This window comes from Monodelphis domestica, chromosome 1, assembly GCF_027887165.1.
Source record: "Monodelphis domestica isolate mMonDom1 chromosome 1, mMonDom1.pri, whole genome shotgun sequence".
In the NCBI taxonomy this organism is placed as follows: domain Eukaryota; kingdom Metazoa; phylum Chordata; class Mammalia; order Didelphimorphia; family Didelphidae; genus Monodelphis; species Monodelphis domestica.
In genome coordinates this window covers 165177306-165196688 of record NC_077227.1, presented here as the reverse complement: position 1 = coordinate 165196688, position 19383 = coordinate 165177306, and the positions used below count along the sequence as shown (strand labels likewise).

The 19383-nt window shown below is 35.1% G+C and overlaps 1 protein-coding gene across 1 annotated transcript in view; it reads right to left on the bottom strand.

The window, feature by feature from the left end:
- THSD4 (thrombospondin type 1 domain containing 4) overlaps positions 1–19383 on the bottom strand; it is a 995684-nt gene that overhangs the window by 25357 nt on the left and 950944 nt on the right. The window lies entirely within an intron of this gene.

The following is a 19383-nucleotide window of genomic DNA, read 5'->3' as shown; positions in this document are numbered from 1 at the left end:
ATGTCTATTATAAAAATTCTGGAGATAGTCACCCTCTGCACACACCTAATTTCTTTTTTTCATTTGTTTGTGAAAGTTTAGTTCAGGGTATATTCATCACTAATTTGATTATGCAATCTCCTTTTATGTCTAGGTTATATATCCATTTGGATCTTAACTTGGTAAATGGGCTAAGATACTGATCATCTGCTTCTGCTGGACAGTTTTCCAGTTTTTTCAACAATTTTATGGTGCGTTAATTTTGGAAACATGGAAAGACCTACATGAAATTCTGAAGAATGAAATTAGAAGAACCAAGAAAACGTTATATACAGTCCCAGAAATGTTGATTGAAGAATAACTTGGGTATGTCTGCCTCCAGAGAAAGAACTGAGAAGTAGAAGTAAGTAACACATGGTTTTATATATACATGTGCCTTTTTTGTCATATGATACCTTCTCTAATGGGATGGGAGAGAAGGAGTTAACTGGATATTTTAATGTAAGAAACAACTAACTAAATAAATTTTACAAAAGGGAAAAAAGTATTTGTTTTCTGTTTTCTTTCCTTTTTTCACTTTGCCTCATTGTGGTAGAGAGGTGACCCTATATTCTTAAATGCTTCACTGGAGGAACATATTCTCTGATAAAATACTATCAACATGGAAAGCCTTCAGGTACATGTTTAACTTATAGATACACATAGACAAGCAATTTTTTTTCCTGCTCATGACCCCAGAAGAGGGAGCAAAAACCTGGCCCCGCTGGAGAAAACACCATTTCAAAAGCAAATGGCAGGCTGCCTTCTCCTGGCATTTAAAGTCTCTTCTAGCCAGAATTATTCTTGGCTAGTATGGACAAGAACAGAGAGGTCAGATGGGCAAGAACTGGTTCAAGCTGCAGCTGTAAACGGAGTGGTAGAATTCAGCTTTGCTGGCAGAGGTGGCAGACAAACAGTATGGTAGGAAACATACTCCAGACCTGTGAGACCCTTTGAGAATGGGGCAGTCAGCAAAAAAAGGTGTGGGAGGGGGGATTTTCCACCTGCTCCTGGCAATGTAGAAAGACAACCCAGGTGGCTTTTCTGGCTCAAGTAATTGGAGAATTCACTAAAGTGTGTCATAGCAGAAATTCCAGCTGTGTGCTCAGTACAGGGAGTTTGGACAAAGGCAATATATTATATGCATCCTGAGCAATGGATGCACTGTACTATGTTTAATTGCAGTACAGTGTGCCAGCCAGCAATGAGGGAAAAGAGGCTTGGCTCCTGGGCACCAGGTGGCTTTGAGTTATCAGAGGCTGGAGGGTGCAAAATGTGGCAGACACATTCTCATTTCCCCTAGCCTCCTTTTGGCCTCAGCTCAGGTCAAATGGGGATTAGATTGGCCAAGGCTACCAGTTCCCAGAAGCTCTGTGAGAAGAGCTCTAGGAATGTAGGATTTATAGCTAGAAGGGACTTGTATTTGAAAAATTACAGAAGTTAGTGGGGACATATGCAGTCAATGCCAGAACACATAAGAGAGCAAAACCACAACCATGTTATTATTAAATATCCAAAAGAAAATGTCAACTTGAGTTTGATGCTAATGCAGCACTGGAGAGTCTCTCACACAGACTTTTTTCTGTTCTTTCCCTTTCCATATATTTCTCATCTAAAAAGAGTGAAGAAGACTAGAGTCGAAGACCCCCAAGTTCCACTTCAACTCTAAATCTATGTTATATGCTCATAAAACATCTATGGCAGAGATAGTACTGTAGAAGATGATGGGGGAGTGACCTGGGGTTTATACAAGTTTGGTTCCTGACCAAATGGAACTTGTGGTCTAATAATATCTGAAATGAACTTTTTTTGGAGTTGGTCTCTCTGATGGCATCCACATAGGAAACACACAGTATGGAAACGTATTCATTCATTTCAACAATATTTATTTTAGTTATAGCCTTAAAGAATTGTCCGGGGGCATTGAAAAGTAAAATGACTTGTCCAGAGTCACAAAGAAAGTATGTGTTAAAGGCAGGAATTGAAATAATTTCTTCTGGATTCTAAGGGGACCCATAGTGTCATGGTGGTCCCATGCTTCCTTTCACGAAACATGCGCCGATGACTGTAATACACAGAAATGCATAAGTGCATTCAAGAGATGCTAGAGAATTGTATGAAGTTTAAGGGGTGAAGGGAGAGTACATTACTACTGATGGAGGAGCAGAGAAAGCTTCCTGAAGGAGGAATGTATTAAACTGGCCTTTAGAGAATAGATAATCATTCAACAACTAGGTAAAGAGACAATATTCCAAACTCAGAGAATATTAACAAAGGTATGAATACCAAAAGAAAGAAATGGTAGCAAACGTGGATATAATGGCATATATTTTTGTGTGAAGGCTTTTAGTTTTATAATCTGCTTTCTTCAGTTACTTGTCTACAAAATGAAAAGATTGGACTAGACAATTTCCATTTTCCAGCTCTCACTCATTATCAGAGAAGATCAATTTTTTTTTTAAAAAAAGCCCTTACCTTCCTTCTTGTAATCAATCCCATGTATTGGTTCCAAGGCAGAAGCACAATAAGGTCTAGACAGTGGGAATTAAGAGACTTTCCCAGGGTCACACAGTCAGGAAAGTATCTGAGGCCAAATTTGAACCTAAGACCTCTAATCTCCAGGCCTGGCTATTTATCTGCTGATCCACCTAATTGCTCCTCAGATCAATCCTGATGAGGAAACTAAAGTTCAGGAAGGGGACACTACCTCCTTAAGGTCAAACAGCTTATTATTGGTATAAGCAGTACCAGAAGCAAGACCTTCTTTATTTACCCCCTTTCACAGTGCAGTCCATTACATCATCCTGCCTTTTTTCTAAGCATGTGCTCCCTAAAAGATTTATTGGTTTGTACTTTTAAGAGAGCAAGTCACTTAACTAATGAACATTAAAAATATAATGTTGAGGGCAGCTGGGTGGCTCAGTGGATTGAGAGCCAGGCCTAGAGATGGGAGGCCATGTGTTCAAATCTAGCCTCAGATACTTCCCAGCTGTATGACCCTGAGCAAGTCACTTGACACTCATTGTCTAGCCCTTACCACTCTTCTGCCTTGGAACCAATACTTAGTGTTGATTCTAAGATGGAAGGTGAGGGTGTTTTCTTTAATGTAATGTGTTTAACTCTATTAATGCATATATTCAAACAGCAAACATAATGATTTTGAAAATGTACTTTAGACAAAAATTTATAGAATGCTAGTTGGATATCCCTTTTGAAATTTTCTAATTTTTTTTTAAATTGGAAAATGAGGGGATGCCCTCTGATTGGGGAATGACTGAACACATTGTGGTATATGGAATACTATTGTGCTCAAAGGAATAATAAAATGGAGGAATTCCTTAGGGACTGGAACAACCTCCAGGAATTGGTGCAGAGTGAAAGGAGCAGAATCAGGAGAATGTTGTACACACAGACTGATACATTATGGCAAAATCGAATGTAACGGACTTTTCTGCTAGCAGCAATGCAATGATCCAGAACAATTTGTAGGAATTTATAAGAAAGAATTTATCTACATTCAGAGAAAGAACTATCTACATTTAGAGGAAAAAACTGTGGAAGTAGAAACACAGAAGAAAAACAACTGCTTGATCACAAGGGTCAATAGGGATATAATTGGGGATGTCTACATCTAAACGATCATCCTGATGCAATTATCAATAATAGGGAAATAGGTCTTGATCAATGACACATGTAAAACCCAGTGGAATTTGCTCATTGGCTACAAAAGGGAAGAGGGAGAAAAGGAAGAAAAGAACATGAATCATGTAACCATGGAAAACTATTCTAAATTAATTAATTAAATAGCATTTTTCAATTAAAAAAGAAATTTTCAAATGTTTTAACAAATATTTTGAGAAATGGAGATTAGATTTGCTAAATGTTAAAGAATCTTATAATTATCTCCAGCCTTTTGACAGTTTATGAGATTGAGAAATTCTGAGAATTGATGTCATCAATATTAGAAAAAACAAAAAAAAATGATTATTTTCCTCAAAGTTATTAGCAATACAGGAAGATATGGAAAGAACTCATTTTCAGAAATGAAACTCAGAGAAAGAATGACTTGGAAAACAATTACCTGCATGGGGCTTGTTCTAATTAGTTTCATTTTCTGATTTTTCTCTATTATCACTTTTTGCTCATTCTGGCAATTAATTCTTTTTAAAAATCATCTTCATAAACTTTATGTGGATAGCATATCATAGAAGGAGGAATACTAAATATATTATCTTTGGTTTTTCATAAAGCCTCTTATTATATTACAATTGTGTTAGGATACCTTACTTTGTGGAGTTTCTAGCATAGTAGAGTACTATATTTTGTCAAAGGCTCCCCCACCACTACATCTGTTAATATAATCATATCATTTGGGGCATTTCTGTTTTTAAAATGCTTCACTATCCTGATTGTTCCCCTAATGTTGAACCATTCTTTCATCTCTGGTATAAATCCAACTTAATTATCATTAATTATGTTGCTGTTGACTCTTTGCCAAGATTTTATTTAAATATTTGAATTGACTTTCATTAGTAATGTCATTTTATAATTCTCTTGCTTTGATTTATCCTTCCCTGGTTTAGTTATTTGGACTATATTTATCTCATAAAATGAATTATTATACCTGCATTAGATTCCCAAGTCTTAGCTACTTGATTGGGTGCAAATCACTTAAGTCTTTTGCAATTATATGTGTATTGTCTACCTTTAGACTGGTCTTTGCCTGATCTTTTGGTATTTAATGTATTTGATAACTTTGATTACTATGTAGATGAGGGGAAGCAAGATATAGTGGAGAGACAGATGATCTCCAATCAACATAACATGATGAATGGCTCTGCAGGGAGGTTCCATGTAACACACACAAAGCCCCGAATTGGACTGGGGATTGTCATGTGTTGGTGAGATCTCTGACAATATGGAATGCCTTTGAGCCACAAACGACAACATATCTAAATCCTTCCTCTCATCAAGCATGTCAACATCTCTCTTTTTTACTGGGTTGGCTCTCTCACTCCAACCTGCTTCATATTAGCAGGTCTAAGTTCCCACAGCTATCCAATCTTGAGAGGGCTGAGAGGAACCCTTTTTGTGAAAACACACACACACACACACACACACACACACACATGCACACACGCACACACACACACGCATCACCTCTTCACCATTCTTACTCTTGAGCACCCTTCCAATATCCTATCTATTCACTCAAATGGCACTCACAAATATAATCTACCACAACTGGCCATTTACAAAATAAGGCACCTACACAATGAATGATATTTATCTAACCAGCCACTTACAATAATGATGCCGTCCGATCTTAAATATCAACATTTGCTTAACAAAAAGCTAGATGATAATATTAATACTGGTATATTGTGCAAGTGCACAAAGTACATTACACACATAATGCATGAATACACAACACACATGTAAAACTGGATCATTCTCCCACCCATGTGCTCAATATGTATTATGAAGTGTGGATCCACGTTTATAGAAACCTGGCAAGGAAGCATGCGAAAGAGGAAAACTCATTTTTTAAAGTAGTTCACCACCCTGGACTATAAGAATACACGTTTTTGATCCATTAAGGAATACTTGTGCTATTTAAGACTGCTTTGCCCACTGTTTGAAGTTGCTCATCACCATTCTTCAGCTGTAGAAATAGTCTTCCTCCCTCAAAATTAGCATTTACATATTATTTCAATTTATCATACTCACCACCCACACTATTCCTAAAACAGCATTTTAGAAATTTTTTGCTCTCAATGTGAACAGCAGTTCTGTTTAAGTTTGTGTTGTTATTGTTGTTGAGTTATTTTACCCTTTGGGGTTTTTTTTTTAATTAAAAATTGTTTTTATTTGGGATTTTCTTTACAAAGATACTGTAGTGGTTTGCTACTTCTATCTCCAGCTCATTTTACAAATTTAAAAAAAAAACAGAGGCAAACAAGGTTAGCTGACTGACTTAGGGTCACATTGCTTGTAAGTGTCTGAGGCTAGATTTGAACTCATCTTCCTGACTCTAAGCCAGATGCTTTAGCTACTTAGCTAGAGTACTGCACAATTTGTTCTCTGGACTACATAGCCTGGGCTGCCAGCCCTTCTCTCACCCAAATGCTGTTGTCCATTCAGAATGGCGTTTATAGGAACACAATCCAGGTTGACTAAGCTAGCTCACCAAGATACCAAAGCAGCTGAAAGTGTTGTCCTACTCTTCATTGTTCTCATCCCAATCCTGACCTTCCTTTGTAAGCCAGAAGTAGCAGAAACTAAGCAGAATTTTCTCTCCAATTGTCATTGGTGATACAGGGCAGTAGCTTTCACTACAGTTTTTGATCAATGGGGAATCACTCAGCTGAAACCTTGTATTTGCTGACTATTTTTAATAAGTTCAACAAAGCAGCTTTTCAGTCCTTCCCTCAAGCTCATGTCTCTTTCTTCTCTCAGATTCCTATATCCAATTCCTTTACCAATTCTAATTCCTTAATGTTTTAAACAACACCTTCTGATTCACAGTAATTTTCCCTTAAAGAGTTACAGCTCTGCATATTTTCCCTATCACATTATAGTCCTTTGTAAATCATACTTTAGTCTCTAAGTATTTCTATGGCTTCTCATTTTTTAGTCATAAAACCTGAATATGAAAGTTAGTTGTGTAATATATTGCTTTGAAGCTTTGAAGTCATCAAAATGGCTGCCTATCTCTGGTGCCCTTGAAACTGTTTCTTTTTGCTCATATTTCTCTACTTTTTAATAAATCAGAGTATCTTCTGAGCCTGTGCATTAAGCTGTTCCAACACAAACAAAATATTCTCTAACATTCACAGAAATTTGCCTTTAAATATTTTATATAACATGTCTTTTTCTCTCAAAAAGCTTTTAAAATATTGGCTGAAAGTGGTATTTCTTCATACAAATATTATGAATATATATATTTTTAAATCTGTTTAAAAAACTCCTTTTAAGTGTTGCAGTGTTCATCTATAGCAATGGCAATGTCTTACATTATTTGAAATTTTATGTGTAATCTTTTTTTACACAAAAAGGCACCTTAAACTGGTCCATATGAAAAAGGCCTTAAAAGGGATAGTGAACCTAATACCAGGAAGACCTAGGTTCTGCACTTAGCTTTGACTACATGAGTTTGACCATGTCATTTAAATGCCCGTGTTCTAAGACAGAAGTTAGAAAACTATGTAGCCTACTATGTAGCAAAGAAGAGATTTTACATGAAATAAAAAATCATTCTTAACATGTGGGATATACAAAAAAAGTAGTAGACACTCATTTGCTAACTCTTGCTGTAGCTAACAGCTTAATAGTAAAAGGAGGCAGAGCCACAATGGTGGAGTAAAAGCAGGGAAGCTAGAAACCATCAAGAGAATCCTCTCCAACCAATTTTAAAACAATGCAACAAAATATATCTAGGAGTAAAACAACCAATGAGGAGACAGTGAAGAAATTTTCATGCAGAGAATAACTTGAAAAGTTATCAGAAAGTTTGGGTTACTGTGGTGAGAGGGGAGCATAGCTAGTAGGAAGCTACAACAAGGTGTAAGGAACAAGCCAACAGTAAGTTCTCCCTACTCCCCACCCCACATATACTGTTCCAGGTTCTGAACCTGGGCCCAAGCTAACATCCAGACCCTGAAATGCTACCTAAGTCAATAGCAATGCAACCAAATGCACACCACTTAAAGTTCCAAGAACACCTGTGTGAGTCGCAGAATTCCAATTCAGGGCAGTCTATGGTGCTCTCCTGATCTGTGTGGGCCCAAAGCCAGGCTCAGGCTTGTGGTTAAGACCTAAAACTTAGTTTGGGACAGACATTGTGGTACTCCAGGTCAGTGCAGACCTAAAGATGGGTCCTTGTATCCTTGTTGGGGCCATCCCAGGGTACTGGTCTGTGGTAGCCCAAGCTTGGTTGGCCCTTGCTAAAGATCAAGGCAGAGATCCAGGACAGGGCAGTCCAAGGTGTGCCTGACCTAGTCAAGCCTAGAGTGAGACCAAAAGCCCTCTCCCAAGCCTGAGGCTAGAATTTGAGCCATCAGCAGTCTTGGGGGAGCGATTTATTCAACAGTGGGAGACTCTCAGAGCTCTCAGGCTATAGGCCATCATACCACCTTGGAAGAACTGAAACTTACAAAAACCCAGAAATAAGGCTAAAGTAAGCATCAAGGAAGAACTGAAGTTTAAGAGGGTGCTCTATCCTCCCTGTGAACAGAGCCTGCCCTTAAAATAAAAGTGAAAATCAAGAAAAAGTCTGAGAAAATGAGCAAACATATAAGCACCTAACCATAGAAAAATCTTATGGTGACAAAGAGCAAGGAACAGATACAGAAGAGAATAGTAAAAACAAAGCAAATGCCCTCAAAATTTCAAAGGAAAATATGAATTGGATTCAGATTCTGGAAGAACTCAAAAAGGATTACAAAAATCAATTAAGAGAGGCAGAGAAAAATGGGGAAGAGAAAGGAAAACAATGCAAGAAAAAATGGGCAAAAAGAAAAAGGAGGCTCAAAAGCTCATGGGGAAAATCATTCTTAAAAATTAGAATTGGATAACTGGAAGCCAATGACTTCATGAGACATCAAGGAACAACAAACCAAAAAAAAAAAACAGAAGAAATGAAATATTTCCTTGAAAAGCAACTAACCTAGAAAATAAAAAGGAGAATAATTTAAGAATTATTGGAGTTCTTGAAGCTCTGATAAAAAAGAGTTTGGACATCATAATACAAGAAATTATCAAAGAAAATTGTCCTGATATTCTTGAATAAGAAAGTAAAATAGAAATTAAGAACCCAGAGATCACCTCCAGAAAGACCAAATGATAACTCCAAGAAATATAATAGCTAAATTCAAGAGACCCCAAGCCAAAGAAAAAAAATACTGCAAGCAATAAGAAAAACAATTAGAATACTATGGAGTTATAGTCAGGATTACACAGGATTGAGTAGCCTCCAAGTTAAAGGATTGGAAGGTGTGGAATATGATATACCAGAAAGTGAAAGATCTAGGTTTAGATCCCAGAGTCACCTATCCAACAAAAGTGAGCATATTCTTTCAGTGGAGTAAATGGTCATTCAATGAAATATATTTCCAAACATTCCTGATGTAAAGATCAGACCTAAACAGATAATCTGATGTCCAAACACCAGACCTGAGAGAAACCTAAAAAAGTAAAGAATAAAGAGACAATTTAAGGGATTCCGTAAGGTAAAACTATATGTATGGAAAGAGGATATTTGTAAATATTAGAAGTTTTTTAATCATTAGTAGAACAGAAGGAGTATACATAGACAGAAAATGTGGAAGTAAGATGATTAGGATGATATATTAAAAAAATCAAGGTGTGAAAAAGAGATTGCACTGAGAGAAGTGGGAAGAGAGAAATGCAAAGGGGTAAATTATTTCACCTAAAGAGATGTGAAAAAATATTAAAGTGGAGGGGAGGATGAGGGTGGTGATAGGCAATGCTTAAATTTTACTTTCATCATAACTGGCTCAGAAAGGGAATAATCATCATAATCACTGGGGTATACAATTCTATCTTGTCCTCTAGAGAAGTAGGAGGGGGATAAGACAAGGGAAGAAGGATGGTAATATAAAAAGTAAAATATTGGTGAAGGACAGAATAAAAGGAAAAAGAGCTGGACCAAAAGGAGAAAATAAGATGGAGTGGAATACACAGTTGGTAATCATAACTATGAATACGAATGGAATGAACTCACCCATAAAACAGAAGTAAATAGTAGAGTGGATAAAAAAACAGAATCCTACTATATATTTACAAGAAATACATTTGAGGAAGGGTGACACACACAGAAGAAAGGTAAGGGTCTGGAGCAGAATTTATTGTGTATCAATTAAAGTACAAAAAGCAGGAGTAGCAATTATGGTCTCAGATAAAGCTAAAGCAAAAATAGATCTGATTAAAAGAGATAAGGAAGAAAGTTACATCTTGCTAAAAGGTACTATAAATAATGACATCATATCAATATTAAACATATATGCACCAAATGATAAAACCTTTAAATTTTTAAAGGATAAATTAAATGAATTTCAAGAGGAAATAGACTATACTACTGGGGGACTTCAACTCCCCCATTTCAGATCTAGATAAATCAAACAAAAAGTCAATATGAATGAAGTAAAGGAAATTAATGAAATATTAGAAAAGTTAGAATTAATAGATTGCTGGAAAGAATTGAATGGGAATAGAAAGAATATACCTTCTTTTCAGTAGCACATGGCTCCTACACAAAAATTCACCATGTATTAGGGCATAAAAACTTCATAACCAAATGCAGAAAAGCATAAATAATAATTGCATATTTTTCAGATCATAACAAAATAAAATTATAATCAATAAAACTCCATGGAAAGATAAATAAAGAATAAATTAGAAACTACATAATTTAATGCTAATAAAAAGAGTGGGTCAAAAAACAAATTATAGAAACAATCAATAATTTTGTTAATGAGAATGACAATATGGCATCAACACATCAAAATTTATGGAATACAGCCAAAGCAGTATTTAGAGGAAAATGTATATCAGTAAAATAGAGAAAAGGCAGATCAATGAACCAGGCATGCAGCAACAACAACAACAAAAACAACAACAGAAAAAGAACAAATTAAAAATTCTCAGTTAAAAACTAAATTGAAAATCCTAATAAATTAAAGGAGAAGTTAATAAAATTCAAGTAAGAGAACAATGAAATTAATAAATAAGGCTAGGAGTTGGTTTTATGGAAAAAAAAACCAAAACCACAAATAAAATAGACTGCTTTGGTTAATTTGATTAAAAAAAGAAAAGAAGAAAATCAAATAAGAATTATAAAAATGAAGAGGGTGAACTCACCACCAATGAAGAGGAAGTAAAGGCAATAATTAGGAGTAATTTTCCCCAATTATATGTCAATATGTAAATCATTAAAACAACCTGCTCTATGTTAATAGCCAATTTTTCTTCTTTCAGTTTTAATATAGAAACAGCACAAAAGCGTTAAGAGAAAATATTCAGTGGATTGAAAAAATATTTTTAAACTTTTTGAGATATAAATATTTTAAAATTGAGATCAAAGAAGGGTAATTTTATTAAAATTGCTTTATAGATCAAAATAGATTTCCTAATAATAAATTTCTACAAAGACTTACAGATTGAAATATATTTTGTAAGATTTTTTTTGTCATGGATTTCCCTGTTATAACATATTCTTTTGTAGAAATTATGAGGATGACAGATAAATATGGATCTAATCCCACTATTCTTATTTAAACAAAATCAACAAGAAGACAATATAAGACAACAGCAACAATAGGAGATTATTTTAGGTGTCTGAGAAAAAATTCACTTACTTCTTTATAATGAATATAGAAAAATGGTACCAATAATAATTTTCAAATGTATGTATCATCAACTTAAAATGGAATAAATTTTCAGGTTATATAATTCAGCATGAAAATAATCCTTAAAATATATTAAACATCTATTCTAGTATTAATTAATTGACATGCTCTTAATGTCAATATAAATATTAAAATAAATATATTAAATAAAAATAACCTTTCAAAAATAAAAATTAAAAAAAAAATTAAAGAACAGTAACAACTTGGTACTCACTAAGAAATAGAATGGCTAATCAATGGAATAGATTAGATCCTTAAAATATAGGGGTAAATGACCTTAGAAACCTAGTGTTTGATAAAATGAAAGATCACAGTTTTTGTAATAAGAATTCACTAATTAATAAAAACTGCTGGGAAATTGGGAAATAGTATGGCAGAAGCTCTGTATAGAGTTCAGACCAATATCTCATACCCTAAGCGAATATAAAGTAAAAATAGATATATGATTTAGATATAGTGATATAACTAAATTAGAGGAACACGAAATAATTTACTTGGCAGAAAAGGGAAGAATTTATGACCAAACAAGAGATAGAGAGTATAATGTATAAAATAAATAATTTTGATTATACCAAATTTAAAATCTTTTATACAAATAAAACTAACATAACTAAGATTAGGAGGGAAATAATATGCTGGGAAATTTTTTTATGATAAAGGTCTAATTCCCCAAACTTATAGAGAACTAAGTGAAATTTATAAGAATGCAAGCCATTTCTCATTTGACAAAGGTCAAAGAATATGAATAAGCAATTTTCAGATGAAGAAATCAGTTATCTATAATCATATGAAAAAATATTCTGAATCACTATTGATTATGGAAATTCTAATTAAAAGAGCACTCAGGTAGCACCTCACACTTCTCAGATTGACCAATATGGCAGTAAAGGAAAGTAGTAAATGTTGGCACGGATATGGCAAAATTGGGAAACATGATTTTTTGGTAGAATTGTGAACTGATCCAACTATTCTGGAAGGCAATTTGGAACTATGCCCAAAAGGGCTATAAAACTGTGCATACCCTTTGACCTGGCAATATTACTACTGGATCTGTATTCCAAAGAGATAATAAAAAAGGGGAAAGCACCTACTTGTACAAAAATACTTATAGCAGCTCTTTTTGTAGTGGCAAAGAATTGGAAATTGAGGGGATGTCCATCAATTGGGGAATGGCTGAACAAGTTGTGGTACATGTTGGTCATGGAATACTATTTGCTATAAGAAATGATGAGCAAGATGATTTCAGAAAACTTGGAAGGATCTGCAAGGAACTGAAGCAGAGCAAAATAAGGGAGAACATTGTACACAATATCAGCAATACTGTATGATGATTGCCTTTGGAAACTTGGAGTCTCTCAGCAATGCAATGATCTGGGACAATACCAAAAGACTTATGAAGAGAAAGAATTGTGGGACTTGTCTTTCTCATCAGTTTATATTTTTTTGAGGAGGGGTTGGTTGCATATGAGTTTGCTCTTGCAAAAAGGACCAACATGGAAGTGTGCTTTGAATGACAATAAAAATCAGCTTTTAAAAAATGAATGTAAATTGTAGAAATGATTATCTTCACTGGTAGAGGAAATTTCTTGATGTGGATGCTCTTTCTATTAATAAAATCACAGAGCCAATGTCTATCCTGTTCAATCTCACTTTGACACTTGTGAAAAAACAAACCTCAAAAATCTGGTTGATACAGTACAATCATAAACTCTATGAGTCCTTCATCCATGGACATGGGTCAACCTGTTGGTAAGTAGTGCAAAACATAGTATTACACCAATTTTTCCTTTAGTAGATGTCATTTCTCATTCACCTTTTGACTCTATAGGACTCTTGCTAAAAAAGGTTGTCTGGTGAACAGATTGGTATACTTATCTGAGAGTGTTTTAAAATCTTTCCCATTGATTTTTTTAGTTTGTTTTTATCATGGACAGTTGTTACGCTAGCAAGTGTTCTCATAGGAACTTGGTGCACATTTTCCTGATATTGGGGTATCATCTCATCTACAAATAATACTAGTGGGAATTTTTCTTTCATTTTTTCCATGTAGTATCTAATAACACATAGCACTTGAGGTAGTTTATTAGGATTTTTTTTTTTTTGTGATGATGTTAGGGCAAGAATGTGTAGAGGAAGTTTCATCCTCATCTCCTCCTGGATTGCTGACCTATTTTGTGTGCTGGTACTGCATCCATGAACATGAATAAAAGGGTGTAGGTGTGACCCAACCTCTCTCTACTTCCCTGAACTCAGCAGGGGAGATGGATGAAGAATCATGGGAGAGGATCTACACATGGTCAGACTTAGAGTAGACAAGAGACTTTAAATCTATGCCTATCTTCTTTCTCTGTTTCAAGTGATTATTAATTAAACTCTATGGAAATAAGTACCTGGAGTTTTAATTTAAAGCTAACAAGAGCAATAGATGAAGGAATTCTATACTGCAGAAAGCTGATTCGACTCTCTATACCATGAAAGTTTTTTTAAGTCTTCAGGAAATTCCTTACATACCAAGGTATTGTAGTTATCTCAAATTAATTTGGAGACATGAAAATTTTGGCATATATGGGTCCCTTCTCTCCTTTGCACTAAGTAATTTTCAATATTGAAAAGCTTTCATATATTAAATGATGTTCTATATATGTTGTGGGGCAAAAGGAGAATGAGCTTCACTGGGGAGCAAGCCCATCACATCTTACCCTCACCCCCTGGCTATCATAGGTATTGATTATAAAAGGAAATCCCCTTGGAGATAACTTATCAACAACATTCTGGTCCTATTGGAACATTCTCACCAATGAACAAAACACTGGATTAGAAAGGATTCAACTGTAATTTGAATAGTTGATGGTGTGTTACTACAGCTAATTAATTCTGAATTCAGATAAATTTAAACTCTAGCCTTTCAGTAAAGTATGCTCTGTTTCATCTCCCTTTCAAATAGCTAGGTAGCATAGTAGATCAAATGTTGGGACCTGACTGAGTTTTGAATCCAATATTGGGTAGCTATATGATCCTGGGCAAGCAACTGAAATTTTGTGCTTCAGTTTTGTCACCTGAGAAATGGAGATTATGGTAATATCTACCTCCTAGGGATATTATGAGTATGGACTAAAATAGACACATACACAAATACATTATATGCATTTACATTTCTTTGGATATCTTAAAATACTATTTAAATGCTCTCTGTGATTATTTTTGGATATAATGTTGCCTGGTAAGGAAGAATGCTTCCTTTCCATTTCTAGAACCTTTAAATTTTCAGGAGATGCCTCTCCTGAGATTTTTTTTTTGAGCACTTAAGATGAATTCCTTGTTTCTCATCTCAAACAGGAATAAATGTATGCTAAAAGTAATGTCCAATATAACTCTCACTCCTTTTCAGATTAATCAGGAAGATTGATATCTATCCATTAATTCTGAGATAAAAAGATTAAAAAATAGAAGCCCACAATCAAAGAAAATACTTGATTCCTTCTGTATTCTGTGAAAATGGCAGTGTCCTAAAATACAGAAACAGCCTTGCTCTTTGATTGGTATATTGTAATGTTAGAAGAATGCTGGGTCTGGAATCTGAGAATCTTGAGTTCAAATATTGGCATTGCTAATTATTATGCAAATGACTGTTCAGGTTAAACATTCTGGGTCTTTCTTTGTTCATTTGACTAGGGTCCCTTCCAACTATATCTATGACCTTATTGTACTTGTGTATAGGAACTATAATTAACTGAAACTATAGAAAATTTACATAAAATTTGTTCAGTTGTATACATTTATAAAAGTAATTTTTGAGGAAGTAAAAGTAATAACTGAATACTTTGTCATTTCATTCATTATTCTAAAAGTTTTAAAATAACAATATCTAGCATTTATATAGTATTTTAAGGATTGTAAGGCACTTTACAAATATTATCTCATTTTTCTCCTAACAGCAACCCTTGGAAGAAAGGGCTATCATTATTCCTATTTTATATAAGTGAGGATATTGAGGCAGAAGGGCTCAATGAATTGCCCAAGATCTGACAACTGGTTCAGGGTCTGAGGTTGAGAAGGTAGACTTAAATTCAGGTCTTCTTGATTCCAAGTCCAGTGCTCTATCCACTTAGCCACCTCACTGCAAAAATTATATAGATAGATATAAACATAATTATAAATAGATATAGTTCATACTGTTCCATTTTTGAAGCAATAAAGTCTTTAAAGAAAGTGGAAAAAAAGGAATGTTTTGTCTCTCTCTTTCTCTACCACTCACTCGAAAACAATTCTTTGCTATGTTTTTCATAATCTTTGTAGTTCCTAGATGTGCCTTTCATCATGCTTAAGTTAAGGCTTATGCAGGTTTTTTAGCAATCTATGACGGTGTTTGCTAAGGTCTGCTTAAACATGTTTACCTTTGTTTTGTTTTGTTTTGTTTTATTTGCATTCCACATTTGATCATCATTCCCAACCCTAATATCTACACTTCCTGATCGTCACTGTCGCTGAACTTCCACCATGGGAAAGTCATTCCTTCCATTCAAACAGGACAGCTCTTCTGGTATCCTATTTCAAGATGCATGTGCTCATGGGAAAAGGTGACACATTAAGTCACTGAATTTATTAGAATTCTCCCAACCAGAAGAGGCAGGTTGGGCTGAGCGAAATGGTCTTTTGAAGGAGGGGGATGGAGGGAGGGAGAAGATTGGACACATGAAGTATGTCTGAGGCAAACTTCAGTGACCTGACTATTATGCCTTGGGCTACCCTGGCAATAAACATAACCATTTATGGCTCCTAGATAATGCCTTATTTCATTTGTGCCCCTGAAGATGTACATTTGAGCTGAATATCTGTAGCTGCTGCTCCCTGATGTTGATTTTCAATGGAATAAAAAGCTGTTTGAGGCTTGTCCCTTTTACCTAAGAGAGCACTTCCGAATGGCTCAGGTTGAGGAAGATAAATGTCACTTTTCATCATGCATTTCTTTCTTGTAAAGGGTTTCTGCAAATGGATGCTGGTACTGACGGGATGTTCCTTTGTTGAAGATAATTACTTTTACTTAACTTCAGGTTTGCTTGGAACAGTACAAGCATGAATGTGGAGTTCAGGGTCAGATCACTTTTACTGCTGGTGTTTCTGAAGGATGCCTGATTGAGCAGAAACAATGGCTTCTTTTAATAGGATCTACTTGTTATTCTCCTGGAAAAAATAAAACCTGGGGTGCTCAGAGGTTCCGCTTATTCATTCCATGCCACAATCTTTTGGTGAGGATCTATAATGTTTCTAGCCCTTTACTCTGTTGCCTTATTGTGGTGTGGAAGTGACTCTGCATCCTCAAAGCCTGCACTGAAAGAGGCTCAGCTCTGGCAGGGTCTACAACATGGGGAGGCTCTGAGGGAAAGCACAACAATGAACTCTGCATTTGTGGGTACTAGGACTTGACAGGATGAGCTCTCAGACATCCATCATCAAGAGATTTTTTCTGTATTTTGTATTGTATGTTTTCTTAGCATGCATCCCATCCATCCCTTGTCAATATGGTACATTGACTGACCTCTAAAACAATCATTGTGAATTATGGCATAGAAAGGTTAGAGGAAGAAATACCCACAATGCTGAAATAGTTTTTGAATCCAGTACTATATTAATTAGGGTGACCTCAGAGATATAAAAGAAATATAAACATAGTTCCCTATTCCCAAGGAGCTCATAGACTAATTGAGAAGCCAGGAGAAACCCAGACAAATTAGTAAAATAATAATCAATTGACAAATATTTGTGAAGCAGCAGTTATATCCAGGTATTGTTCTAGGTGTTGGTATATAAAGACAAAATATTAAATAACCCTGTTCTCATGGACTTAAGTTCTATTGGGATAGATAATATCCATATGTATTCAAAATAAACACTATATAATTTTTATGGGAAAGCATTAAAAACTGTATGTAAGGAAACAAGTAGTTTCATGTAGAAGGCAATATTTGAGCTACATCTTGAAGTTAATTAGAGATTCTAAGCAGTGAAGATAAGGGGGTATTTCATTCATGCAAGCAGCTGATATAGAGAGGCTGAAATGGGAAAGGTAGTATTTATTGTATGGAGAACAGCAAGGAGATCGATTCAGTTGCATTTTGTAGAGTGAATTAAAAGGAGTAATATATAATAAGGCTTGAAAGGTAGTATGTGATTAAGTGTTAAAATGAGCAATACAAGCAATAAATAAATTAAACAATAACAAATTATTTGTTCATTTAAATAGATGAAACCTTCCAAATTACTAGATTAATGTTTCAGTTGGTACTATGCTAAAGCTTTTGCCTTAATCTTTCCTAAACCACCTTTTCTAATCTTGAACTCTTTTTTTTTTTAAATGGAAACTCTCTAGAGGCCAAAGAAACTTGCAAAAATGAGTAAAGGCTGGAGGATGGCCAGCCAATTTATTCCATGAAACATTACTGATGTCATGTATTTTTACTCCTTAGTATACTAGCCTGGGATAAAGAGACTGGAGGAGGGAGGCAACAGACAGGTATAGTTGATGAGAATGTGTCCAGGATCTCTAATCTGCTTATTCCCAGGAGGGAGGTCTATGGTATTTATTTGCTAACAGATTGGTTTTGAAATTCATCCCTGGCTCTACTTAGCATCCCTGGTCTTGCTTCTCTTTGTGTTTATGATGTAGTACTTAGCAGTATAACAGTTGTTATACTACTTAATTTCTATGTTATTATTGCTAAGTCTTCAATGTTTTGCTTTGTTCTAATGCTTGATCCCTGTCAGATCTTTTCTTAGTGCTATAGGCTGACGGATATATTTATGTTGGTTGCTTATTATTACTCTTTTTTAAAAAGGCATTTCCTACTTGGGCTGCCTAAGCTAAGGACCTCAGAACAATGCTAAGGCATTTTCTGATTGGTGAAGGTTTTGAGGATATCCCTGTCTTTCTTAATTCCTGGGATGTTCAAGGGTCACTGTATTCTACACATTCACTTCCAAGAACTATTAGACATAGATATGATTATCTAGTCAAGAACCATACTCAAGGAAAAGGGAAGAGGAGTGTGGATGGCTTTCTAGTATGAAGACATCATCCTTCCTCTTTCATAATTCATTAACTATCACATTTTTTATGTGTTTCCTTTTCTCCTTCCCTTCCTTTTTGCCTCTTTAGTCTTCTCCCCCTTTCTTCTTCCCTTTCTCTTGCTGTACCTTCTCCATTAAAAAAAAAGTTTCTTATATGTCTTAGTTTAAGAAGATGACCTCATTTCCCCTTCCTAGTTGATGTCACCTATTTGGAATTTCCTAGTAATTTCCCTCACACATAAAACCTAGAGACATACTAGTCAGACACTCTTTTCAATATTAAATACTTTTGACACCTCTCCTTTTGTGCTAATGATAGAGCTGATCCTACTTGGTGGTGGGGCTGAAATAAATTGTTTTTTCTTCTATAATGGTAGATGAGATAGTGTATAACTCCTTTTCCATCTATCTACCTTTTACCTGTTTCCCTTGCACAATTCCTCATATCTGAGTTAACAAGAACCCCCCCCCCAAATTTTTTAACTACTTGTTGACCCTTTAAAATAATCCATGATATTTGTCTAGACTACAGGAAGACAAGTGGTGACTTTTCTTCTCGCTCCTATTTGACAATGAACATATTCCCTTCTTCCAACTCTACCACCTCCAACTAGTTTTGTTGCCCTTCCTGACATCCATCATCTGTGTTTCCAAGAACTTGCATGGATAATGATAAGGATCCTAATAATATGAGAATGAATTCCTTTCCCAGGGTGTATTAAACGCTTACTAAATTATATTATTATTTTCTTAGGGTCACTTATTCTTTTCAACAAAATGGTCTGAGGTTTTCCCCTTTTGATTTCCAATTTAAATTGGTCTATGTGGACAGGAGTGCCTTTTGAAATATGCCAACTAAGATATCAGAAGG